The following is a 27,655-nucleotide window of genomic DNA, read 5'->3' on the forward strand; positions in this document are numbered from 1 at the left end:
CTCAAAAAGGTTGCTTTTGAAAATGACTGTTGCATTTTCTCTCTTATTGGTTCATTAGCATCTCTAGATGATCTAAGATCTTGATTCTAAATCAAGTTTCCATATTTACTCATGATGGGATCGCAAATCTCATACTCACATATATAAAACAGGTATAATTAGTACATCTGGCCAAGCTTTTGGAACTGTCCTGAGAAACAAAAGAGATGATGAACGTGTAAAACTGATTTCTGAATCATGATACTATGCAGAAAATCAGCCATCAGTCTCACTCTGTAGTTCACTCTGCAAATTAGAGTGAAATTACCTTGAGAGGAGGCCCATCTAACATTTCAGATAGTTGATCCTCTTATCTGGGCCCCAAATGAGCTTTCCTCATACTGAATGTCTGGCTAGAGCACAGAGAACCTCCTAGCAAGCTTCCTCAGCCCTTCAAAAATATCCGTCTGCCTCAGCCCATGTGCCATACCCATCAACGCACTCAGACACGGAGCCCTGACTTCGACAGTGACAGCCTACGCAATTGTTCCCCTAAGTCAAGACACGCTGTACAAGTCATCTTCACTTGTCAGCAAGGTCTTAAGTTTAATTTGACATCTTTGAAGAATCTTCTGTTTCAAGAGCAATGAACTCTATGTTGGAGGCTAACCTAGCTGTGGGATGACAGTGAAGATACTCAGAGAGATGTCTCTTCGGAAAATTAACAACTTGTCTTCTAAGCAAGGCATTGACTTTGAAGGGACAGAGAGGATTGAAAAGTTGGGTCCTAATTTAATCTGAAGCATTCATTTGATTAAAAGTCAGTTTGTGTCTACTGTGTGCTTTGTTTTAGGCTCTGGGCCTTTTCTTGCTGGGGATGTGTCTTTAGGATCCTATGGGACATTATCAGGGTTGGAAAGAATCACACAAATGCAGATTGATAGTAGTTAGGATACAGTGGTCAGGGAAGGCCATTGTGTTGGGTTGGAATGATGAAATGTAGCCAGCTATGGGACAACCTAGAGAAACAGAAATCTAAGTAAGCGGTGGGGACAGCAGATGAGAACGGCTTGGCAAAGGTAGGCAGGAAAAGGAGGCCAGCGTGAGAAATACTGACGGTGAGAGAGGATTGTCGTGTGGCCACTATGAGAAGAAGGGAGTGACCCGGGGCCAGGGGTACAGTTAGAAGCATGGCTGTGGAAGTAGTCTAAGGGAGAGATGCTGGGGCTTGGCTGAGGAATGGCATTGGGGAAAAGGAGAGAAGAACAGATGGATGGGATGTGTTTTAGAGGTAGTGCTGCAAGGATTTGATGAATGGGAAGTGGGGCGATGAAGAGAAAGGATGCATAGTTTTATGGTCGGAGCAACCAGGAAGTGATGGGGGTCTTACTTGGGAGACCACCTGGAGTGATTAGTTAGGGTGTCTGCATCCTTTGTCTGCCTCCAGAGCAGTGACTGAGTTGCTCTGAGGGCTGAAACAGCAAAAGTATTTGTAAATATCCTGGAATGGGGACTCTGTTTGTAAAGACTGTATGATCTCCTTTTTGTGATTCAGACGTGCTAATAAGTGGGTGCTGGAAATGTCATGATTTTCTAATCACAGCCTTCTTTTGCTATAGCCATTTTCAGCAGACGCCAGTTCGGAGCAACATCCAAACCCTCTCTGGCTTCTGTTGTTTGCTGCTGGCTTTACTGTTGGCATGCCACTGTTCACAGCATGCCGACTGGGGGTGGGGCGGGGCTCTGAGGAATTTACTTTTGCTCTGGGAGACTTTGGGGGAGGTTGCCTGTTTTTGTTAATTATGGCTTGTGAATTACTTTGTCAGAAATTTTGAAACCCAGAAGTCTAAAAAAATTACAAGGCATTGTTAAATATTTAAGTACTGCTAATTTCTCTATGTGGTATGAGATTTTGGCTGAGATTGGATCTTTGGGCTGTTTAGTTTCATCCTTATCATCTTGTGTAGAGTCACAGGGGCTTCCTTGGTGGCTCAGTGGTAAAGAATCTGTCTGCCAACGCAGGAGATGTCGGTTCCGTCCCTGGGTTGGGAAGATCCTCTGAAGGAGGAAATGGCAACCCACTCCAGAATTCTTGCCTGGGAAATCCCATGGAACAGAGCAGCCTGCCAGGCTACAGTCCATGGGGTCGTAAAAGAGGCAAACAAGACTTAGTGACTAAACAACAGCATGGAGTCACAGATCCAATTTTGCCTATTAAATCAAATTTTACATTTGTTTCATACAGTGTGTTGGATAAGCATATGTTGGGACATTGTTTTGTATTCGTGGAGAGTCACATAGTAAGTTTAGTACGGGAATACAAGCATCTTAGCTTGTGAAAATGTCTGAGTAACAATGAGAAATGTTATGTTTTAAAATGAATTATTCTTTTCTGTTATGAAAATAGTATAAGCTCATCCTAAAAAAAAATTTGGAAGGTGTACAATAAAACTTGACCATAGCCCAATCACAAAGAACTCCGTACGAAGTTGAAGCTTCTCAGGAACTGGAAGGCCTGGAAGGGGCTTGTTCTTTGATTCGCATCGACGTCTCACTTTGCATGTGAAGAAACTGTCTGAATGGAAAGGTCAGACCCTTGAGAATGGGCTGTCCTATATAATTCAGGCTCTCAGCAGCATTCCTTTACAGAAGCTGCAAGCCAGTATGGCTAAGCACAAGCCACAGAGCACCGGGGTTAGAATTAGAGAAACAGATCGTATATGGAGTCAGGTTTGTTCTCTGCTTCTGTTGGAAAAGGTGGATTCATCCTAGGGTGGCGATAAGGGGAAAAGGGGCAAAGATGCTTGTGAAGGAATTGCACCAACTTCCTGTTGTCCCCTTCCACCTCACACCTGCTTCCAAATCTAAGAGGAATTGAGGGTCGTACAGGCCGGGCTCGGGGTGCATTGGGGTTCATGGCACGACAGTGGAGTCTTACTGACCCACGTGGCAGAATGATGAATGAATACCACGTCCACGGCCTCCGCCCTCCTGGTCCGATCTTCACTCCTGCTGCAAGTGAAACAGTGGGAGCCCACAGTTGACGAGGGAGAGCGGTGCTTCCTGACTCAGGGAGAGCTTCTGGGGATAAGCTGTTTTCTTTTATAGGGAGAATGACAAATCCATATAAATGAGTGTATCTTATGGTGCAGTACACACACCACACACACCCACCCCCCCACACACACACACGACATTTCATCAGTATTCATGACACACAGTTCATTCCCTCCACAACTGACATCTGTTAAAAACGAGATTCAGGAGTGCCATCCTGGTTTCAGCATTTCTGAGACACACATTCCGAGGTGGTATTTTATTGAGTTCCCCACTGCTCTGACAGCCCTGATTTTACAACTGACTGTAGGTAACTTTTAGTGCTCAGCATCTCCTACAAAGACAGAAACCTAACACTCTGTATTCAATGGAAGGCAGGACGTGAGAAGCCACATCCGTTTCAAATCTTTAAAGAGGGTGGCCTCTTTTCCTCTGTATTTTGAGATAGCTCTATTCTAAATCTCCTAATTAAGTGAATTTCTAAAACTGTGATTCAACTGTAGCCAACCAAAGGAAAATTGGAAATACATTAGAAGTGTCCCTGGTGTGAGATTTCTAGTTCTCTCCTCCGTGCCCACAGACATCAAGGAGCTGCTCTGTTCTGTGTTCCAGGCTTTGATGGGAAATCCAGAAGAAAGAATGTGTGAGGGAAGAAGATGACATCTGTGCCTGGCCAACAAAATCCAAAGATTATTCCAGTGAAAACAAAAGGAAGGCGAGACTGAACTTTCTAGTTCAAGGTAGGTAGACATCTCAGTAAACGCTGAACTCTGGTGTGTTTTACAGGAAAGTGGGTTTATGAATATTTGTGAGTGTACGTTGACTCATCAAGTGGCGCTACGATATGATACATGGTATGATCTACTGTCAAAACCTCCGAGTTACGAACAATGGGGAAGAAAATCAGTAAATACAGTTAGTCCTCTCCTCTCACATAAAAGCTAAGTACCCAAAAGTTAAATAATAGATTACATTTTACAAAGGGATTCTCTCCTCAGAAAGAAAAACAGGCAAAAAGTAACAATGTTCTAACTCTACTGTACCATAGATACATTTCCTACAACATATTTCTAATATTTCATTTGCACGCTTGTAAAATTTTCTTTTTATTTGCAGTTGACTATTTGACCAATTTAAGTCCAGTGTACAATTGTCAACAGCACTAATGATTGTTTTTATGCATGCAATGATTTTCTTCCTTTGCTTGCTGGTAGTGAAGATGTGCTTTGTATCTTTTATGTCAATACTTTGGTTTATTTTTTTTCTATTTTTCACTGCTTTTTGGAATACAATGAGGAGGACAATGAAATATTTCAATGGTTGCCCCAGCCTTGCTGTAGTGATGACAGTGTGATAGAGATCAATTGTGGGTGTATAAGTAGCATTTCTGTGTTTCTCAGGATTTTTTTTTTCATTAGCCAATCTCAATAATTCATATTTGATAGGCATATTTGAAGGGTAATTCAGATTTGAAGGGTATTGATGTATAACGTGCAAAAAGTATGAATTGTGCACAAGTAGACTGTGCAGCAGTTAAAGACACCTTTTCCCCGATCTTCTCAAAATGCTGCCTCTAGTGAAATTAACGAGAGGATTGTAATTTCTGCGTGCTGGCCCCTGGCAGCAAGGACTACCCTGCAGCCATCCAGGACACGGACTCTGCCTCTCACCACCTGTGTGACTGCGGTGAAAATGATGTGTCTTCCTTTGCCTTGGTTTCCACAACTAGAAGAGGATGGGTAGATGAAATGAGCTAAAAGAAACGAGGCACTTGGACAAAGGCCAAGCGTATAAAGAGTGCTCAGTAGTTATTGGCTGATTTACTTTCATCGAATGAAGTATACTTCGAAAATAGACATTTTCAGTTGTTTGTTTTTTGGGAAGTAGAGATGTGGGAAAGCCCAAAAGACATCAGGGAAGCGGAGGGTGATATGTCTAACCCTGGGCTTATCTGTAGTGTCCGAGAGGCTGTCACAGGGACTGCCGGGCACCAGGCTGAGATGCAGGACAGTTACAGGGGTGCTCGATGCATTTCTCAGATTCTTACTGATTTCAGTACCTTGAGAAGTGTTGGAGAATATAGACTTAAATGATGTCGGAGCTTCTGAAATCACAAATGGGATCAGCTCGACCCTTGGCTGTAATCTGTAAAACTTGGTGTGACTTGACCCGCCCTGACTGTCCTCCCAGCCCGACCCCGGTAGTGCCTTGTGCTCACTCTTACCTCCTTCCTGACCCTCTAATCACACCAGCTCTTTGCACTTGGAGCCTCTGCCCACACTCCCGAGTGCAGCCTGGGTCCTCTCTCCTGGCCCCCAATTCCCGGACTTTTCCTTTAATCTCAAACTGGACTTTCTCTGGCTTCTCTACTCAACAGGGCCTCTTTGTGAGTTTATTTCCAAAAATATCATCCTCACTGACAGTCTCATCAACACTGAATGTAGGAGCTTTTCTGTCCACAGCCTTGCAACAAGGTGTGTTCAAGTATGATTTCATCCTCGCTGGTCTGGCAGGTGATGAGCCTGTTTATTTAAAGTCGGTGTGAGGGAGGCTGTGAAGGTGTTCAGTGAGGACGGAGGTTGATCACTCATATACTCATCTTCAGAGCCTCTTTCCTTTTGTTTTTTTAACATATCATTGTATATAAACTACTCTTCAATTAAAAAAAAAGAACCTGTTTCCACTCATGATTATTGGGAGTTCTTTTCTTTATTTAGCTCTTCAGGTATTTTTCACCTGCGTTTTCTTACTAGAAAGTAAAAAAGCACATAAGTTCTGTGAAGCCCAAGATGGTGTTTGCCTTTTCACAGTGGTATTCTGAGATTCTGGTCCAGCAACTGCAGTATATGAAGTGTTCAATAAAACATCTTGGGAATGAAAGAATGAATGAGCTAGACAGCCCCCCCTGCCCTCAGGAGCACAGGTCTCTTAAATGAAATGCTCTACCGTGTTAGAGGTTCAGAAATGGCGTGAGGAAAAAAGTCAATAGGTCTCACAAAAAATTAGACTCGTGTAGGCAGGACTGATATTCTAAGTATTAACAAGCAGTCAGCACAAATAAGAATCAAGTTGAACAGGCATGGGCCGTGATGTTGACTTTTCAGTTGCTGGATTGTGGGGAGGTGGAGAGGAATTCAAAGGTGACGCTTGGGACAGTGATCTGTTGCCAGCCACTGTGGAGGAAATCGCAGTACTTTAGTGTCAAGCACAGCTGCATGTGTGTATCTCTACTAAATTTCAGCACCCCTGATTATAGACATTTGATTCCTCTTGTATGAAACATCGAGACTAGGGAAATTTATAGAGACAAGAAGTAGATTAGTCATTACCTGGAGCTGGGATGGCTTCCCAGGTGGCTCTGAGGTAAAGAATCCACCTGCCAACGCTGGAGACACAGGTTTGATCCCTGGGTCGGGAAGATCCCCTGGAGAGGGAACTGGCTACCCTCTCCAGTTTTCTTGCCTGAAGAATCCCATGGACAGAGGAGCCTTGTGGAGAGTCAGACATGATTGTGCAACTGAGCACACACTCATGGAGCTGGGATAAGGGAAGATGAGAGTTGATGATTAATGGATAGTCTTTGGAGTGATGAAAAAGCTTTGGAAATAATGGTCTTGTTTGTTGTACAACAGTGTAATGCAATGAATACCGCTGCTGCTGCTAAGTCCCGTCAGTCGTGTCCGACTCTGTATGACCCCACAGACGGCAGCCCATCAGGTTCCTCCATCCCCAGGATTCTCCAGGCAAGAACACTGGAGCGGGTTGCCATTTCCTTCTCCAATTAATACCGCTAAAACAGTTAAAAATGACTGAGGGAATTCCCTCGGTGGTCCAGTGGTTAGGACTCTATGCTTCCACTGCAGGTAGCATGGGTTCAATCCCTGGTCAGGGAACTAAGGTCTCGCATACCATGCAGCATGACCAAAAAAGTTAAAAAGAAAAATAATCTGCATGTTCTGATGATTCTAAAACAATGCTATTAAAAAATGATTGAAGTGTCAGTTTTACATCATATATATTTTACCACAGTTTTTAAAAACTTAAAAAAAGAAAAGGTAATGAATAGTCAAAATAAAAGCAGGAAATACACACATGCATGCCCATATACACTGTATAGTCTGGGAAGATGCATTTAGATTGTTGAAGGTGGTTGTATCTAACAGATGGAATTAGAGGAAGAGCATAAGAAAGTTTCGTCACATATACTTGGGTATTTTCGGCATTTTTCACAGTGAGCATATATTTAATCATTTTTTTAATTGAAGATTTTTTTTAACAAGTTGACCTGTGGTAAAATCTTGGAGTTGGTACGATATTCTAGCTTGTACGACCAAAATAATCCCAAAGGTGGGTTTGCAGTCGAACTTGCCACATCTAACATCCGTGCTGCAATGTTTAACCTAGAGTGAGAATCTAATTATAGTTTGAAACACTAAATGGTTTTCCTTTTCCAGATTAAATTACATCTTGCAGAAAAACAGCCTCTCACTGTAGAAAGAATTTGGTGTTCTGACTCCCTCAGTAAGGACGGAGTCTTCTATCTAGTAATTTACTATAAAGAAGATGCTTCTGTGTGTAGTTTTACATCCCTTCTTTTGGTATTTAAGGCATTTTGGCTATAAAAAAATGAGCCTCAATCTCAGAACTAAAAATTGTTATGCATAATAAGATTTTTTTTAAACCCTAATAGATTGTTGCAGAAAATACCACTTTAATGGGTCACCCATTACATAAAAAGTTTAAAGCCTATAATGAGATCATACATTTATGTAAGTTAAGGGAAAACATGAAAGAATGTACTCACTGGAGTACTCAGTTTGGTAACCTCAAGGAGATTATCTGATGGATGGCACCAGATGAAAGATTATTTACTTTTCTTTGTATCCCTATATCAGTTCAGTTCAGCCGCTCAGTCGTGTCCAACTCTTTGTGACCCCATGAATCGCAGCATGCCAGGCCTCCCTGTCCATCACCAACTCCCGGAGTTCACTCAGACTCACGTCCATCGAGTCAGTGATGCCATCCAGCCATCTCATCCTCTGTCGTCCCCTTCTCCTCTTGCCCCCAATCCCTCCCAGCATCAGAGTCTTTTCTAAAGAGTCAACTCTTCACATGAGGTGGCCAAAGTACTGGAGTTTCAGCTTTAGCATCATTCCTTCCAAAGAACACCCTGGGCTGACCTCCTTTAGAATGGACTGGTTGGATCTCCTTGCAGTCCAAGGGACTCTCAAGAGTCTTCTCCAATACCACAGTTCAAAAGCATCAATTCTTCGGCGCTCAGCTTTCTTCACAGTCCAACTCTCACATCCATACATGACCACAGGAAAAACCATAGCCTTGACTAGATGAACCTTTGTTGGCAAAGTAATGTCTCTGCTTTTCAATATGCTATCTAGGGTCCTAACTTTCCTTCCAGGGAGTAAGCGTCTTTTAATTTCATGGCTACAGTCACCATCTGCAGTGATTTTGGAGCCCAGAAAAATAAAGTCTGACACTGTTTCCACTTTTTCCCCATCTATTTCCCATGAAGTGATGGGACCAGATGCCATGATCTTCATTTTCTGAATGTTGAGCTTTAAGCCAACTTTTTCACTCTCCTCTTTCACTCTCATCAAGAGGCTTTTTAGTTCCTCTTCGCTTTCTGCCATAAGGGTGGTGTCATCTGCATATCTGAGGTTATTGATATTTCTCCCGGCAATCTTGATTCCAGCTTGTGCTTCTTTGAGCCCACCATTTCTCATGATGTACTCTGCATAGAAGTTAAATAAGCAGGGTGACAGTATACAGCCTTGACATACTCCTTTTCCTATTTGGAATCAGTCTGTTGTTCCATGTCCAGTTCTGCATATAGGTTTCTGAAGAGGCAGGTCAGGTGGTCTGGTATTCCCATCTCTTTCAGAATTTTCCACAGTTTATCCCTGTATATTATTGAGTTATTATAATTAGGCCTTTTCTTAATTGCTTTATTAAGGTACAGCTGACCTAAAAGAAACTGCACATACTTAAAGTGTAAAATTTGAGAAAAAAAAATTTTTGTGAATATATGAGGGGATGGATGTTGACTGAGCTCATTTGGTGATTATTTCCCCAATATATGTATGTCAGGTCATCAGGCGGCACACCTTAAACTTACTCAGAGCTGGATTTCAGTTACATCTCAGTAAAACCAAAGAGAGAGAGAGAGAGAGGTGGTAGAATGATTAAATGGATAAATTATTTTCAAATATAATTAAGACAGAGGATCCTCAGAGAACTATAAATATCTTGCTTTATATTAGGTGTTCAGCACCATTTAGGCAGTAAAAGAAAGCAGCAGCAGCTCAAAGCCCCACAAAATAAAAAGATTACGTGTACAATTTGATGTTCTGACCTACATATATACCCACAAAACCATCACCATAATCAAGATAGTGAAAACTTGAAAAAATTGAAGTGTTAGTTACTCAGTTGTGTCCGACTCTTTGTGACCCCATGGACTGCAGCTCACCAGGCTCCTCTGTCTGTGGAATTCTCCAGGCAAAAATACTGGAGTGCGTTGCCATTTTCTTCTCCAAGGAATCTTCCTCTCCCAGGGATCAAACCTGGGTCCCACATTGCAAGCAGACTCTTTACCAACTGAGCCATAGGGAAGCTTAGTAAAAACTTACTTCGTTCCAAAATGTTTCTCATGTCCTTTGGTAATCCCAGCCCCTGTCTTGCCCCAGGCAACCACTGATCTTGTTTCTATCTCTCTCCAGTAGTTTGCTTTTCATATAAATGAAATCATATGGTACGTAATCTTTTTCTTTAGCATCTTTCACTCAACATAATTAAAGATTCATCCATGCTATAATGTGTATGGATATTTCATTCCTTTTTATCGTTGAGCTGTATTCCGTTGTATGCATAAAGTCCTATTGTTTGTTTATTCACCATTAGTAGACATTTGAATTGTTTCCAGATTTTCAGTACTAAGAATTTCAGTACGTGAACATTCATGTACAAGTCTCCATATGGATGTACATTTCCCTTGGGTAAATAGCTAAGGGTGGAATGCCTGGATCATATAATAAGTGTGTGTTTAACTTGTTAACAAATTTTCCAAAGTGGCTGTACCATTTTACATCCCTACTTGCACCGAGTGAGAGGCCCAGTTCCTCCACATCCTTGTCAGTATTTGGTATGGTCAATCCTCTATTTTATCCATTCTAATGTTAACGTATGTAGAAGTAACTCATTGTAGTTTCAACTTGCATTTCCTTAATGACAAATGATGTTGAATATCTTTTCATTACTTGTCAGCTGTTACTTGTCAGCTGTGTATCTTCTCAGTGATTGTCTTGTTCAATATTTTGTGTGTTTTTTTTTCCTTGGGTCATTTGTTTTCCTAATGAGTTTTCAGAGTTCTTTTTGTATATTCTGGATACAAATCGTTTATCAGATATATGCTTTGCAAAGATTTGCTCCCAGTCTTGAACTTGTTTTTTCTTTTTCTCAACAGTGTGTTTTGAAGAGAAGACATTTTCAATGTGTTTTTTTTTTTTAATTGTAATTTGAATTATTACAGTAAGGGACATTTAAAGATATTTGTCCATCTTAGGAATTTTTACATTTATATACCTACCCCATGTTATATCAAGCATATTAAAATGCACGCATGTATCCCACGTTAAAAGGAATTTCTTACTCTATACATGTTTAACCATCCTAGAATTTTGCTTTTGAAATTATTTTTTTCAAAAACCTCATTTGTTATTTATTACTTTTCAGGACTCATCATGCAGTCCTGATGATTCATGCCATGTAAAATATCAAACCTAAAACTTATTTTTAAAAACAATGTAATTTATGAATACTACAGTTTATCAACTTATGAAGCGGACATGTTAACTTTTACATATAGTAAGTTAAATGTTTATTATTTTAGATTGGGTAGTTTCTTTTCATAGTTAAATGACAGTAAGTTTATTTGCTTGTTTTTTAGCTCTTTAGTATAATTTTTCTTAGTTTCTGGAAACTGTGTCATTTCCAGACTTTGAATAAAACAGTCTGGTTAAAATACATTCACAAAAAATAGAATAATAATTTTAAAGAAACACTAAAAAATTTTTAAACATAAAAAAGAAACAGATAATTTAAACATTTTCTGAAACGTTAAATAAACAGTCATTACATGTGAGTAACAGGATTTGAAATAGATTACTTCGAGTCTGACTGGCATTTAGAACACTAAACCCTGAGGAATTTTATGTGTTTCTGCTATTATTTGAATTTCCTGCTGAAGTTTGATTAAAACAAACAAAGAGACTCTTCTTAGTCTCTGAAGTCTCACAAAATTTTTTTTAATTTTCTTATTTTTCAAAATTCACTATTTGTTTTAAAACATATGCCTGATTTTTGTAAAAGTATGCAGAGTTAAAAGTATTTTGTGATGTTGACAATTAAGAGCTCTCACCATTCATACCTCAAAGTTAACTATTAAACATTTTTAATTAAAATAGACACCAGATATGTGTTCTTTCTTCCCCTTCCAAGCAAGGAATAACTTTAAAATTATCAAAGATGCATATGTATATAGGAAAATCTAAATGTCAGATGATGGGAGCTAGTGACTGAAGTCTGTGTTCTTCTCATAAAACTCTGCTTGAAGATCATTTAAAAATGTTAAGAGCTTGACATTACTAGTCTTTCTGTGTGTGTGTTAGTCGCTCAGTCGTGCCGACTCTTTGCAACCCCGTGACGTATATAGCCCACCAGGCTTCTCTGTCCATGGGATTCTTCAGGCAAGAATACTGGAATGGGTTGCAGGAAATGCAAATCAAAACCACAATGAGGTACCTCTTCACATGGATTAGAATGGCTATAATATATATAAAAAAGTGTTGGTGAGGCTGTGGTGAAATCAGAATCTTTTGCACTATTGGTTGGGATGTCAAATGATGTAGCCATTGTGGAAAACAGTATGCAGTTTCTTCAAATGGAATATTTTTCATTTTTCTTCCTTTAAAAGGAAGGAAATTCTGACACATGGCAGATATGGATAAACGTTAAAGACAGTATGCCAAAGGAAGTAAGCTAGGTGCAACAGGACAGATACCGTAAGAGTCCATTTATATGAAGTATCTAGAGCGGTCGCATTCTTAGAGACAGAAAATGGAATGGTGGTTGTTTGGAGGCCGAGGGAGGGGGAAGCAGGGAGTTGAGTGGATACAGTGTCATCTGTGATGATGAAAACGTTCTGGAGATGGATTGTGATCAATCTTGTATGTGTGTGTGTGTGTGTGTGTTAGTCAGTCAATTGTGTCTGACTCCCTGTGACCCCATGGACTGTGGCCCGCCAGGCTCTTCCGTCCATGGAATTCTCCAGGCAGGAATATTGGAGTAGGTTGCCATTTCCTTCTCCAAATTGCAATCTTAAAAATGATTAAAATGGTAACTTTATATATGTGCATGTGTGGTTCACACACACTTCAAGTCGCTTCAGTCATGTCTGACTCTTTGCTACCCTATGGACTGTAGCCCCCAGGCTTCTCAGTCCACGGGATTCTCCAGGCAAGAATACTAGAGTGGATTGCCATGCCCTCCTTTAGGGGATCTTCCCGACCCAGGGATCCTTCCATCTCCTGCATTGGCAGGCAGGTTCTTTACCATTAGCACCACCTGGACAGTTTTATATATATTTTCCCACAATTTTTTTTAAATGTTAAGAGGAAAATTCCCAAGTGTTTCCAAATTTTAAAAGTTAATAGTTTAAAATATCACCCTAATACATGTTAGTGATAGTTGGCCAACATTTCTAAGTGGTCTCAGCCTGAACAAAAGGTATTTTTAAAGGGAAAAAATACTGTTTTCCATTTTAAATGATACTTCGTACTCCCAACTTTAGTGGTGCAAATACAGAAACAATCAATTACTGCCAACTGCCAGGCACTCTTTTAAGACTTTGCATGTCTTAACTCATTTAATCCTCAGCAAAGTAGGAAATGCTGTTATTTTCATTTCACAGATGAGGAACCATAAGCACAGAGAAGTTATGCAACATGCCCAAAGTTGCACAGCTAGTAAGAGGTAGAGCTGTCGTCAGAACTGTGAATATGGCTGCAGGCCTGCAGCACTCTGAGCTGCTGTGTTTTCCCACCTCCCAACTATGAAGAACTTTAGAATCCAGAGAGTTGTCTATAACATTATGTGATCATTTCTAGGATTTCTATTGGGTAGTTATACCTGAAAAACTTGAGTGTACTGATATGCTATCAGCTTTTCTTTGATAGAAGGCTGTGACCTGGTAAATTATTTGTCTCCAGCTGGGAATTTTTCTTTAACATAAGCCAGCTTTTTACTAATGCAATTGTGAAGGAGAATGCTATAAAAATGCAAGTTGTCTAGGTTTTGTCAGGGAAAAGCTCTGGAAAGAAAATCTCCATATTGGAAGAGGAAAACAACCTCATAATCAATCTTTCCTTGTCTCCCAAAATGCTGGGTTAAATTAAAATTTTTTTAAAAAAGTCTTTCTGTCTATGTTCAAATAATGGTGAATTAAAAGAAGTTAGTTTCTTGATTGCTGGACTTCTTGGACTCAACATGGTAATAAATACTGTGAATGTCTTAAAGATATATAATATAGTAACTAATGGATGAGTATATATTGTATAATTTAAGATTGTTTCCCAGAGTAATTTTACCATGGAGTACTCCCCTGTGGAGTTCCCTTATAGCTCAGTCGGTAAAGAATCTGCCTGCAATGCAGGAGACCCGGGTTCAATTCCTGGATCGGAAAGATCCCCTGGAGAAGGAAATGGCAATCCTCTCCAGTATTCTTGCCTAGAAAATCCCACAGACAGAGGAGCCTGGCAGGCTACAGTCCATGGGGTCGCAAGAGCTGGACACGACTTAGTGACTAAACCACCACCCCCATTCCCTTGTGGAAAGTCATGGGTCCAGGAATACTTTGGGGAATAATGTTCTAGGGGTTTTCCTAACTGACCACCAGGGGGCAGTTCTCCCCCCTTTTATATACTATGATTTAAATAAATCATTGACCAAAACTTTATTTTCCCTCAGCACACCTGAGACAGGCTAACATTTCCAAGCAGACTTTGCTAAGAACTTTAGCAAAGGGATGACGGAAAAAAAATAAGAAAAATGGGAAGCCCAATAAATAGTCATATTTCCCCAATCCATGAGGTGGAGCCAAAGAAATAGCAAATGTGCCAGGCTCTCCTAGGCCAGCGTGAAATACAAGTTCTCAGCCACATCGCCTGCCGTTTTCCCTCCCATTTCTCAGCCAAGTGGCCTTTCTGTCGTCTTGGCTCACAAGAGTGTCTATGGCCTTATGTTATCACAACTGAGGGTAGATCCCACAGACCTTTGTGTCTTCACAGCTCAGATTCTTTTCTGGTTTAAATTTCCCAGGTTGCCCCTGGTCTTTCCTCTTAGTCCTGGTTGGCAGCTCTGAGGTACCTCCATGATGATGAACAGATATGGCAGCCCCATGAATGTTCTAATCCTGATTAAATTCGCAGTAAATGTGCCTCTCAGGCCCCATGCCAGGGCAGACGTTATTAATCGTCACAGCTTGCCTTCTCTGTAGAACTCAGAGTCAGTCTCACAACCTTTCCTGACCCTGAGCCCCAGGCAGGTATTACCGATACAGTGCTGTTAATACAAATGGGGAAATTCTCTCATCTAAACCTCGGATATAAAATCCACCCACCTCTGGAACCTTCTGACTCCCTCAGGTGAATGTAAATCTCCCTAATCCTTCATCCACTCCAGTATTCTGGCCTAGAGAATTCCAGGGACTGTATAGTCATGGGGTCGTAAAGTCAGGCATGACTGAGCGACTTTAAAGAAGAGAAAAATCCTCTACCCAAACACATGCATACACACTTTAAAAAGTCTACTTTAGATCCCCCAAAATCAAAGTCTCCACTCCAGCCCCATCACATCCTTGTCTGCATCTTACCTATAGCTCACTGTCCAGGTGCTATGCCTAATTGGGAGAGGGGGTTGTTACATCCAGCACATCCCAGAGGCTCCAAACTGGGCCCAGTTCTGACTCTAATTGAAATCATATGGCCTGTGCCCCATTTTTATTCGCTTGTCCTTGGAGTTGCCTTTGTACCCAGCTGCTCAGGAAACTTCCTGTGCTTAAACTTTAGCATAAGCTGTATCAGGTTATTAAAAAGCCTAACATATTATGGTAGACTTTGAAACCAAAACTATCTTCGGACAGGTGGATTTTTTATGCTGAAAATTTATTTGAACTAACATAATTAATATTTTGTACTGTTCATGGGGTTCTCACGGCAAGAATACTGAAGTGGTCTGCCATTCCCTCCTCCAGTGGACCGTGTTTTGTCAGAACTCTCCACTATGACCTGTCCATCTTGGGTGGCCCTACACAGCATGGCTCGTAGTTTCATTGAGTTAGACCAGGCTGTGGTCCATGTGATCAGTTTAGTTAGTTTTCTGTGATTGTGGTTTTCATTCTGTCTGCCCTCTGATGGATGAGGATAAGATGCTAATGGAAGCTTCATGATGGGAAAAACTGACTTTGGGGGAAACAGGATCTTGTTCATCAAGCCAGAATACTGGAGTGGGTAGCCTTCCCTTCTCCCGGGGATCTTCCCAACCCAGGACTCGAACCCAGGTCTCCCACATTGCAGGCGGATTCTTTACCAACTGAATCATCAGGGAAGCCCAAGAATGCTGGAGTGGGTAGCCTATCCCTTCTCCAATGGATCTTCCCAACCTAGGAATCAAACCAGGGTCTCCCGCATCGCAGCAGATTGTTTACTAGCTGAGCTACCAGGGAAGCCCAAAAGCTGACTTAAAACTCAGCATTAAAAAAACGAAGATCATGCATCTGGTTCCATCACTTCATGGGAAATAGATGGGGAAACAGTGACAGACTTTATTTTTCTGGGCTCCAAAATCACTGCAGATGGTGATTGCAGCCATGAAATTAAAAGACACTTGCTCCTTGGAAGAAAATCTATGACCAACCTACACAGTATATTTAAAAGCAGAGACATTACTTTGCTGACAAAGGCTCATCTAATCAAAACTATGGTTTTCTGAGTAGTCGTGTATGGATGTGAGAGTTGGACTGTAAAGAAAGCTGAGTGCCGAAGAATTGATGCTTTTGAATTGTGGTGTTGGAGAAGACTCTTGAGAGTCCCTTGGACTGCAAGGAGATCCAACAAGCCCATCCTAAAGGAAATTAGTCCTGAATATTCATTGGAAGGACTGATGCTGAAGCTGAAGCTCCAGTACTTTGACCACCTGATTCGAAAAACTGACTCCTTGGAAAAGACCTTGATGCTGGGAAAGATTGAAGGCAGGAGGAGAAGGGGATGACAGAGGATGAGATGGTTGCATGGCATCACCGACTCGATGGACATGGGTTTGAGCAAGCTTGGGTAGTTGGGGATGGACAGGGAAGCCTGGCATGCTGCAGTCCATGGGGTTACAAACAGTCAGACACCGCTGAGCGACTAAACTGAGCTGAATTTATATTTATATCATTATCTTTTATTTATGTAAACTTAATAAATAAAGAGAACAGTACGAGATAGTCATTAAGTGTGACCTCTGGAGTTAGATGAGATTCAGCTCCATGCTCCACCACTTGCTTGCCTTGGAGCTTCTGAAGAGTATGGGAGAAACACCTATCTTTATGGTTCATTTGTAAAATAAACATTACTGTGCTTCTACTTTGTATGGAATAGGGCGTTTAATACACCTATTATTACTCCTCTTTTAAAGTTCTCATGTTTCAGCTGAAGCCATCATGAACGGTAGGGGGGAAGATGCATTGTTCTTGATTTCCAAATCTAGGAGAGATGAGATTTGGATGCTGGGCCAGCAAAGTCACTATTTGTGTGTTGAAGGTGAACTTTCCATAGTGGCCAGTGGGGGGCGCTGCCTGAACAGAATAACTGCCTCCAGACCCGTTTCAGGTGCTGCCCTTCCCCTCCAGGGAAGTGGCTGAAAATATTGATGTTAATTCTCTGATTTGTGTTTCCTGCTAAATTTAATTCCATCCACATTCTTACGGGAGCAGAACTGATGAACATTTATGAAACGTCCTCTCTGACCAATACATTCTGAAATGAAAAAGATGTGCTTGAGGAGTTTACAAGGCAAGGAGGAAGTGACACTGATATATTGGGTAGTTATTAGGGAAACGTTTTTGGAAATACTATAAATGAGAAGGGAACAACTAAAGACAGAGAAAAATACTGGGAAAAATTGAAAGACGACGAGAAAGCCCTTCAAAGCTCTGGCACGTCTCATACCTTCCTGTTGATTAAGACACTATCCAGTCACAGAGGTGGGGGAGAGGACTGGGGCTGAAAGAGGGGTGAACATGGGGACTACAGGTGGGGAGAAATAAAGCCCCTTATCTTCCAAGTTCTGATTACCAGAGGGTAAATTTAATATCAACAGCACCTATCATTTTTATATTGCTTCTCTAATTTGTGATTTAGAATCTTACGTTCATTCTTTGACCCTTGCCTCTTCAAACAAGCTTCAGAAATTAACCCGTCCCCCTAAGCAAATTTCAGATTCATCTTTTTATTTTCAAAAAAGTTGCTTTTATTTCAACTGCAGGTTTCCATATTAGGATTTGAGGTCGTCAGCTTATATGTTACATCAATTCATGTGTTGTATGCCAATAACTTGGCTTCTGACAACTGAAGAGAAATTTTGTATCTCATTCATTTGATATTTGTTTTTGATTGTCAGCAAAGTCAACACTTTTTTTTATACTTATTGATCATTTGTATTTCTTATGAAAATTTCCCATTGCTCTCCTTTTTGTATTGATTTGTTGATTTCATTAATAAATTAAGAGATGATTTATTTGAAGGTGACACACCAAAGTATAAGCAATGTGTCCTATTCTCGCAGTTCCAGTCACAGAGCAGTTCCAAATAATTGGAGAATGTGAATTTTCATCTTCTGCCTAACCTTTGTATGATGTCTCAATGTCTCCCTCCCTCTCGGAGTCAGTCTTGAGCTCATGGATGACTGGTTCCCCTCTCTGAGGTGTGTGTGGTCTTTGTCAGCTGTTGGCAGGTCGCACAGGGCTGGAACTGCAGCTTCTCTCAGGCGGGGCTGTGTGACCATCCTCTTCAGGAGAAGGCAGTGGCGATATTTGACTGAAGGCGCATAGCTCCACGTCCACCATTGGCTTTTTTTTGTTTTTGGTGACACCATTGGCTTTTTCTTTTGTTTTTGTTTTGCTTTCCACCATCGGTTTTAAGAAAAGGAGATGCTTGATTCCTCCACCAGTCTGGGCTGTGGCTGGATCTTATTCATTTCGATACCATCCTCTCTGGGCCAGCGTTGATTGGAATGATGGTGGAATAAATGATGAGTGACTAGAATAGGGGACCCCCTTCCACAAGTTGAATTCCTTCTCAGAGCAAAAATAATTGAAAATGAAAATTTAAATTAGATTATATTTAAATACACTTATTAAGTATCTGTGATATAATAGCAGATGCTCATTTATGAATGTAGTAAATAACAAGCTCTAGTATACCAAAATTTCAAAGTAGTCAGAAGTGTAAACACTATTTTGTGTTACAGACAGTGACTGTAATATAATAGGGTATCTGTGATTTCTCTTGGATACCAAGTGATGTTTCTGCTAATGGTTCTGTAGTTTGTTACTTATATTCACAACTGAAGGAATGCTAAATTTCAAGTAGAAGTTTGTGGTAACTTTGAAATATGTAATTTTTACATGAATTTAAGTTCTGTTCTTAAATTCTTTGCTAGGATCCCTTGGGGTTCATGGCCCCCTGACTAAAATCCCTTGGTTTCTGGGCTGAGGTGGTAGGGAGAGGTGACTGCAAAGGAGCATGGGGGAGCTTTTTTGAGGTAGAACTGCTCATTCGTGATAGTGATGGAGGTTAAATGACTGGATATTTGTCAAAAATGGGGAATTTTATGGTTATGTATATTAGAGAAAAAGGAAGAAGGAGAGAAGAGAAAGAGATGGAGAGTGAATGAGAAGGATGAGTATAGCTGCTAATAGAAGCAGCCACTGTAAAAATCCCTTTGCACTTGGGCTGGGTTTTTTCCACAGTTTTCAGAGTCAGTGTTGTGGAAGTGGTCAAGGGAAAGGACTCTGGAACGAAACTCCCTGAGTTCGGATCCCGGCTCTGCCCATTGTTTACTTTGTGACTCGGGACAGGTTACATGACATCTCAGTGTCTAAGTTTCATCATCTACAAAATGAAGATGATAATTCTGGCTACCTCACAAGAGTTTTTTTGAGGATTAAATGGGTTAATACATTTAAAGTGCCTAGAGTAGGACCTGGCATATCATAAGCACTATATTGTCATCTAATATTTAGAAATGCTTTGGCGAGAGACCAAGGCCATTATGAAGAGCTCAGTCAATGTCAATGATTACATCAGTAATCACAGAAAGATTATATTTGGTGAAAGGAAGTTAGTCATTAACAACAACAACAAAAGGTAATGTGTATATGTGTCCCTAAGACGTAACAACTTGCTTGTTGATATCCTTCTAAATGTGTTTGAAATTTTTTTTTTATAACTCTGCCTGAACCTGAGATCAGCTCTCAACATCCTCTTCAGATCTCAAATAACTTCCCCTGCTGGTCCACCTCACATGACGTATTTCCAAAAGGCAAAGCCAGTGCATTTTATTCAGGGTTTGCAAATGAAAATCATACTCAAAGACATATAATAAAGGTGCCAGATCTCCTATAAAACCCTGGTTGACTTACACAATGAACACTTAGATTTGGGTTATTAACTGTGATATTTAGTACCATATGTAGAGAGGCTACAAAACCGTGTTGAATATTTACAACGTAGCTCCACGTTCACCAGCCAAGTTTCCAACAGAGTCCTGCTGAGATTTTAGGCCTGAGGTGTTTCACTAGTTGGAGCACAGTTTGTGAGCTTGCAAATTACCTACAAGTGAAGAATTTATGGAGAATAACTTTCTATGCCATTTACCAGGCAAGAGTCCATTTATCCAGAGAATGAGAAAACAGGGAATCATGGAAACCTAAAGTCATGAAATAACCCCAAAACTTTATTTAAAATGATTTCAACCTTCCTCAGTGAACCGTAAATCCAATTTATAAGGTAGAGGAGAGGCAACATACAGGCTATCACAGAAATTCCTTTTTAAGGTCGGTAAAATATATACACCATCAATTCTGTTATTTGCAGTAGTTATGTCCAATAAAGTGGCCACAGACACTGAATAAGTGAATTCTGAATCATCAATTCCAGGAGAAATACAGGGTTCCTTTGACACTCTACTCACAATATTCTCATCAGCCAGTCAATACGTAACCTTGTTTTATGCGTGTTTCTGTTTAAAGACTTTTTACTATATGGTGTGGATCCATTAACACTGAACTCAGAGCCAAGAGCACTGTGAGTGCTGTAACTCATGCCTGAACTGTAACTGTAACTCATGCCTGAACAGAATTTTCTAACACACAGGCTTTCTCCATAAGGGACATCACAACCTTCTTATGCTTAGGGACACTAACCAGCATTTCAGCACTGTGCTGGGAGCAGGGGTGGTGGTGGGCATTTTAAACAACAAAGTTTAAAGACCTACAAAGACCTCTGTGAAGTGAAGCCTATGAAACAAGAAGGCCGACTCTAGCCTTATTTGATCTTAGCTATAGTCTTCCTCAAGGCAGTGACTCAAATTTGTCACATCTTTGCCCACATCTGAGAATGATTGCACCTGCACCACTAGTACTAACTTGGAGGTCCAAAGTAAATCTAAGCAAGTAGATGAATTTGCGATTATGAAATCTGTGATAATGAGGATCGACTTTATAAATTGGGTGGTCTCACAAAAGAAGGGACCTGTGTGTTCCAGCCTTCCCTTCCTGAACAGCACTAACTAAGCACAGACCTTTCACTGGGTAAAAGCCTAGTGAATCATATGCATATGCCAGAGCTCGACTCTCTCTCTGGCTTTCAGGCTACCAGGCTCTCGATCACAGAGTTTGCAGGCTTTAGGGGCCAGCAACCCCCAGCCTGTGGGCCAAATCCCATACACTGCCAGTTTTGCTATGGTCTCAAGGAGAAGGCAATGGCATCCCACTCCAGTACTCTTGCCTGGAAAATCCCATGGACAGAGGAACCTGGTAGGCTGCAGTCCATGGGGTTGCTAAGAGTCAGACACGACTGAGTGCTTCACTTTCACTTTTCACTTTCATGCATTGGAGAAGGAAATGGCAACCCACTCCAGTACTCTTGCCTGGAGAATCCCAGGGACAGGGGAGCCTGGTGGGCCGCCATCTCTGGGGTCGCACAGAGTCGGACACGACTGAAGCAACTTAGCAGCAGCAGCAGCAGCAAGCTAAGAAAGGATTTTTTTTTCACTCTTAAATGGATCAGGGGAAAGAAATGGAATGAAGACTATTTCATAACAGTTGAAAATTATATGACATTTAAATGTTGGTGTCCACCAGAAAAGTATTATTGGAACACAGCCATGACCGTTTGTTTACATTGTGTCTATCACTGCTTTCATGTAATGAGGCAGAGATGAGTAGTTGCCATGGAAACCATATAGCCCACAAAGCTGAAAATATTTACTACCTGGTTCTTTATAGGAAAGTTAGATGATCCGTGATCTAAAACATTGCTGGTCTGTCACCCTGGAGAGTCATACTCAAGCAATGACAAGCAGTATATGACAGTGAAACTTTTCTAGCCGGAAGAATAAGTATTCAGATCAGATCAGTTGCTCAGTCATGTCCGACTCTTTGCGACCCCATGAATCCCAGCATGCCAGGCCTCCCTGTCCATCACCAACTCCCGGAGTTCACTCAGACTCATGTCCATTGAGTCAGTGATGCCATCCAGCCATCTCATCCTCTGTCGTCCCCTTCTCCTCTTGCCCCCAGTCCCTCCCAGCATCAGAGTCTTTTCCAATGAGTCAACTCTTCGCATGAGGTGGCCAAAGTACTGGAGTTTCAGCTTTAGCATCATTCCTTCCAAAGAACACCCAGGGCTGATCTCCTTCAGAATGGACTGGTTGGATCTCCTTGCAGTCCAAGGAACTCTCAGGAGTCTTCTCCAATACCACAGTTCAAAAGCATCAATTCTTCGGTGCTCAGCCTTCTTCACAGTCCAACTCTCACATCCATACATGACCACAGGAAAAACCATAGCCTTGACTAGGCAGACCTTTGTTGGCAAAGTAATGTCTCTGCTTTTGAATATGCTATCTAGGTTGGTCATAACCTTCCTTCCAAGGAGTAAGCGTCTTTTAATTTCATGGCTGCAGTCACCATCTGCAGTGATTTTGGAGCCCAGAAAAATAAAGTCTGATACTGTTTCCATTGTTTCCCCATATATTTGCCATGAAGTGATGGGACCAGATGCCATGATCTTCGTTTTCTCAATGTTGAACTTTAAGCCAACTTTTTCACTCTGCTTTTCCACTCTCATCCAGAGGCTTTTGAGTTCCTCTTCACTTTCTGCTATAAGGGTGGTATCATCTGCATATCTGAGGTTATTGATATTTCTCCCGGCAATCTTGATTCCACCTTGTGCTTCTTCCAGCCCAGCGTTTCTCATGATGTACTCTGCATAGAAGTTAAATAAGCAGGGTGACAATATACAGCCTTGACGTACTCCTTTTCCTATCTGGAACCAGTCTGTTGTTCCATGTCCAGTTCTAACTGTTGCTTCCTGACCTGCATACAGATTTCTCAAGAGGCAGATCAGGTGGTCTGGTATTCCCATCTCTTTCAGAATTTTCCACAGTTTATTGTGATCCACACAGTCAAAGGCTTTGGCATAGTCAATAAAGCAGAAATAGATGTTTTTCTGGAACTTTCTTGCTTTTTCCATGATCCAGAGGATGTTGGCAATTTGATCTCTGGGTCCTCTGCCTTTTCTAAAACCAGCTTGAACATCAGAAAGTTCATGGTTCACGTATTGCTGAAGCCTGGCTTGGAGAATTTTGAGCATTACTTTACTAGCATATGAGATGAGTGCAATTGTGCGGTAGTTTGAGCATTCTTTGGCATTGCCTTTCTTTGAGATCGGAATGAAACCTCACCTTTTCCAGTCCTGTGGCCACTGCTGAGTTGTCCAAATTGGCCAGCATATTGAGTGCAGCACTTTCACAGCATCATCTTTCAAGATGTGAAAGAGCTCAACTGGAATTCCATCACCTCCACTAGCTTTGTTCGTAGTGATGCTTTCTAAGGCCCACTTGACTTCACATTCCAGATGTCTGGTTCTAGGTGAGTGATCACACCATTGTGATTATCTGGGTCATGAAGATCTTTTTTGTACAGTTCTTCTGTGTATTATTGTCATCTCTTCTTAATATCTTCTGCTTCTGTTAGATCCATACCATTTCTGTCCTTTATCGAGCCCATGTTTGCATGAAATGTTCCTTTGGTATCTCTGATTTTCTTGAAGAGATCTCTAGTCTTTCCCATTCTGTTGTTTTCCTCTATTTCTTTGCATTGATCACTGAAGAAGGCTTTCTTATCTCTTCTTGCTATTCTCTGAAACTCTGCATTCAGATGTTTATATCTTTCCTTTTGTCCTTTGCTTTTTGCTTCTCTTCTTTTCACAGCTATTTGTATGGCCTCCCCAGACAGCCATTTTGCTTTTTTGCATTTCTTTTCCATGGGGATGGTCTTGATCCCTGTCTCCTGTACAATGTCACAAACCTCATTCCATAGTTCATCAGGCACTCTATCTATCAGATCTAGGCCCTTAAATCTATTTCTCACTTCTACTGTATAATCATAAGGGATTTGATTTAGGTCATACCTGAATGGTCTAGTGGTTTTCCCTACTTTCTTCAATTTAAGTCTGAATTTGGCAATAAGGAGTTTATGGTCTGAGCCACAGTCAGCTCCTGGTCTTGTTTTTGCTGACTGTATAGAGCTTCTCCATCTTTGGCTGCAAAAAATATAATCAATCTGATTTCTGTATTGACCATCTGGTGATGTCCATGTATAGAGTCTTCTCTTGTGTTGTTGGAAGAGGGTGTTTGTTATGACCAGTGCATTTTCTTGGCAAAACTCTATCAGTCTTTGCCCTGCTTCATTCCGTATTCCAAGGCCAAATTTGCCTGTTACTCCAGGTGTTTCTTGACTTCAGGCAACATGAAATAGAGCTTTTTTCTCTTCCGCACTCCTATCTCCCTTTTTAAAATACCAGTTGAGATCTCAAATCCCTATAAATAACTCAAGAATTTACTCTGCATGTTGAAGCAGATAAGTTATCAGGCTGTTTCCATGAACACATCTATTGAACCCAATTTAAATGCAACTGAAGGGAACTCATCAAGGTGACTGCAAAACAGTGACATGAACCCTTTTTGTGTTGAAATTAGGCAATGAAATTCCAGTAGCTTTGTTTCCTATCAATGAAGAAATTAAAGTTTGTTTCAGTTTATCTTTCTTTGCAGTGTTAAGAGCTGAAGGTTATTTTAAAGATCATTTAGACCAAGGCTATGCAAAGAGAATTTTCTGTGCCGTTGAGTATGTTCTTTCTGTTATCCAGTATGGTAGCCAGTCTTTTCCAGCCACTCTTGCCTGGAAAAATCCCACGGATGGAGGAGCTTGGAAGGCTGCAGTCCATGGGGTCGCTGAGGGTCGGACACGACTTGGCGACTTCACTTTGACTTTTCACTTTCATGCATTGGAGAAGGAAATGGCAACCCACTCCAGTGTTCTTGCCTGGAGAATCCCAGGGATGGGGGAGCCTAGTGGGCTGCCGTCTATGGGGTCACACAGAGTTGGACACGACTAAAGTGACTTAGCAGTAGCAGCAGCAGCTGGTATGGTACAAGTGGCTCTTGTGCATTTGAAATGTGTCTAGTGGGACTGAGGAACTGAATTTTTAATTTTGTTTACTTTTAATGAATTTTTTATTGGAGTGTAGTTAATTTACAATGTTGTGTTAGTTTCAAACATACAGCAAAGTGATTCAGTTACACATATATACATACATACATATTGATTCAATTATACATATATACATACATATATATATATTTCTTTTTCAGATTCTTTTCCCTTATAGGCTATTACAAAATACTGAGTATAGTTCCCTGTGCTATGCAGTAGGTCCTTGTTGGTTTTCTATTTTAAATGTAGTAGCATATATATGTTAATCCCAAACTCCTGATTTATCTCTCCCCTCCCTTTCCCCTTTGGTAACATGTTTGTTTTTTGTGTCTGTGGATCTGTTTCTGTTTTGTATATATGTTCATTTGGATCTTCTTTTTTTAAGATTTCACATAAAAGCAATATCATATGATATTTTTCTTTCTTTGTGTGGCTTACTTCATTTAGTATGACTGTCTCTAATAGATTTGCATCCATGTTGCTGCAAATGGCATTATTTCATTCCTTTTTTATGTCTGACTAGTATTCCATTGTGTGTGTGTATGTGTGTACCAAATCTTCTCTATCCATTCATCTGCTGATGCACACTTAGGTTGCTTCCATGTCTTGGCTCTTGTAAAGAGTGCTGTGATGAGCATTGGTGTGCATGGAATTTCAGGATCATATAGTAACTCTGTGTTTAGTTTTTTAAGGAGCCTCCAATACTGTTTTCCATAATGACTCTACTGTTTTACATTCCCACCAACTGTATAGGAGGTTTCCTTTTTGTCCACACCCTCTCCAACATTTATTTCAATTTGAATGAATTTCAGGTGACTAGTGGCTTCCTTATGGAACAAGACACATCTGGACTTGAGTGTGCCATATTGTTTTGTTTACCTTGCACAGAGTTTTAGAAATTTGACTTTATTCCCAATACTTAAAGACTGGGGGATTGTATATAAAGGACCAATATCTGACTTCTTATGGAAAACTGGAGCATCTGGGGACACTGGGGATGCGCTTTCTTGACAAGATACGTGGTTTCCAGTCCCCACTGCTCTCTGTCGGCTTCTGCTCAGCCAGCTGCATCGTTTTCATCACCTGCTTGGTCTCTGTTGGCATTTGAATGTATAATCCCTGATCTAATTCCAGGCTGTACTTTTTATACAGGGAACTAAAGTCAGGAGACAATGAGTCTCTTACCCAGAGCTGTCCAGGAATTAATACTTGGGCTCACACCAGAATCCCTTGACTGCAGTCTCTCTACTCCAGGGCCTGATTGAGGTCTCTGGGTGTGTGTAGGCAGTGGGGGGCACTCCTGGGTGGTACCTGGGTGTGTCTGAGCTGCGGTCACAAGGCTCATCCTCCCCTCCTTCCAGGCCATGGGCAGGGTGGACATTGGGTGAGGGAGGTCTCTGTTTCCTCCCATCTGGGCTGAGTCACTCGGAGTCACAGTGGGCAGTGAGGGCGTGGGAAGGAGGGAGGCCTGAACTTTCCCTGGCCATTTCCCTCTCTGATTTCCTCCCTCATTGTTTCTCTGACAATTCCAACTGTTGTCAGCGATGGTACATCTGCTAACCCTTTGCTGGCTGCTTCTGCTCTCTGGTACCTCTGCTTCGTGGAGTTCTTTTACTCACATGGTTACACTTTTCCTTTTGCACAGGGTTTTTGATTTCCTTCTGAAGTCCTAGTCAGTTCAGTCTTGGGCTACAATACTTACTTAACATTGACAAAGAAAGCTTTGAAATAGTCTTTCAAATGGCAAGAGTTCGATTTTGCTGGGTATTTCTCCAGTCTCTTGTCCTGTGTAGGTCAAGGCTAATTCAGAAAGAGGAGGATTAGCTCAGTGACCATGGGGCTGGACTCACCTGGATTTGAGCCCTTGCTCTGCCACTTCCCAGGTTAGTGACCTCAGAGAAAATGCTTCAACATCTTGAGACTGAATTTCCTCAAGTATCAAAGAGCTGCTGCCTAGGGCCGTGGGTGAGGAGTAAATCTGATAATGAATGTAAGGTAAAAACTTTGATACATGGAACATAATGATAGCTTCATAGATGGAGGGGGTGTAGCATTCATTTTACCACGTCCCTTTCCAGACGTCTTACACGTGTTTGTCCCACTGTGGGGCTTTCTCTGAGTCTGTTCGAGTGATTCACTCATACTGTTGCCTGTTCACAAAGTACACATGTCTAATATTCCTCTATTCTCACTGAGCTGTGAATCTCAGCCTCAGTAGGAAGCAAGATTAGAACGAGAGGTCTAATGCCTATACTTGGAGGAGAACACAGCTGCCTGCAGAGGCTGGCTGGACCTATTCCTAAGCACACGCTGTATTGCAATGAGCACCTGTAATGGTGTTACAGTACAGCCCCTTGAAATGTGCTCCACGTGAAACCCGACGTCATGGCAGAGCTGACAGCAGCAACAGACTGCATCTATTGATCCACCCCCGTTGAAGAGATCTAAGACTGCCATTGACTTTTTCTGCCCATGGACCACTAGACTTTCATTGAAGGAACACCTTGTAATTAAAAGGGAAGCATTGTTCTTACTAGGTAAGAGGAAGAGCCATTCATTTTCTAAGGTGTGTGCTTCTCAACCAGAGAATGGAAATATGTTGGGGAGGGGGGGCAGTCTTTTATTCATCTGCTCAATCTTATTCTAGTGTGTATCTCTCCATTGTCAAAGCTGTGCATTATTTCCTCCTGAATGAAGTCTTCTGAGAAGAGTATTGTGTATTTTATA

The 27,655-nt window shown here is 41.2% G+C and overlaps 1 protein-coding gene across 1 annotated transcript in view; it reads left to right on the plus strand.

The window, feature by feature from the left end:
• Window positions 1-27,655, plus strand: part of FRMD4B (FERM domain containing 4B) — a 359,361-nt gene that overhangs the window by 99,627 nt on the left and 232,079 nt on the right. The window contains exon 2 of the mRNA XM_019984894.2: window positions 3,649-3,776. The gene's annotated coding sequence lies outside the window, so the exon portion shown is untranslated. The remainder of the gene's footprint in view (window positions 1-3,648; window positions 3,777-27,655) is intronic.

Source organism: Bos indicus, chromosome 22 (assembly GCF_029378745.1).
Source record: "Bos indicus isolate NIAB-ARS_2022 breed Sahiwal x Tharparkar chromosome 22, NIAB-ARS_B.indTharparkar_mat_pri_1.0, whole genome shotgun sequence".
In the NCBI taxonomy this organism is placed as follows: domain Eukaryota; kingdom Metazoa; phylum Chordata; class Mammalia; order Artiodactyla; family Bovidae; genus Bos; species Bos indicus.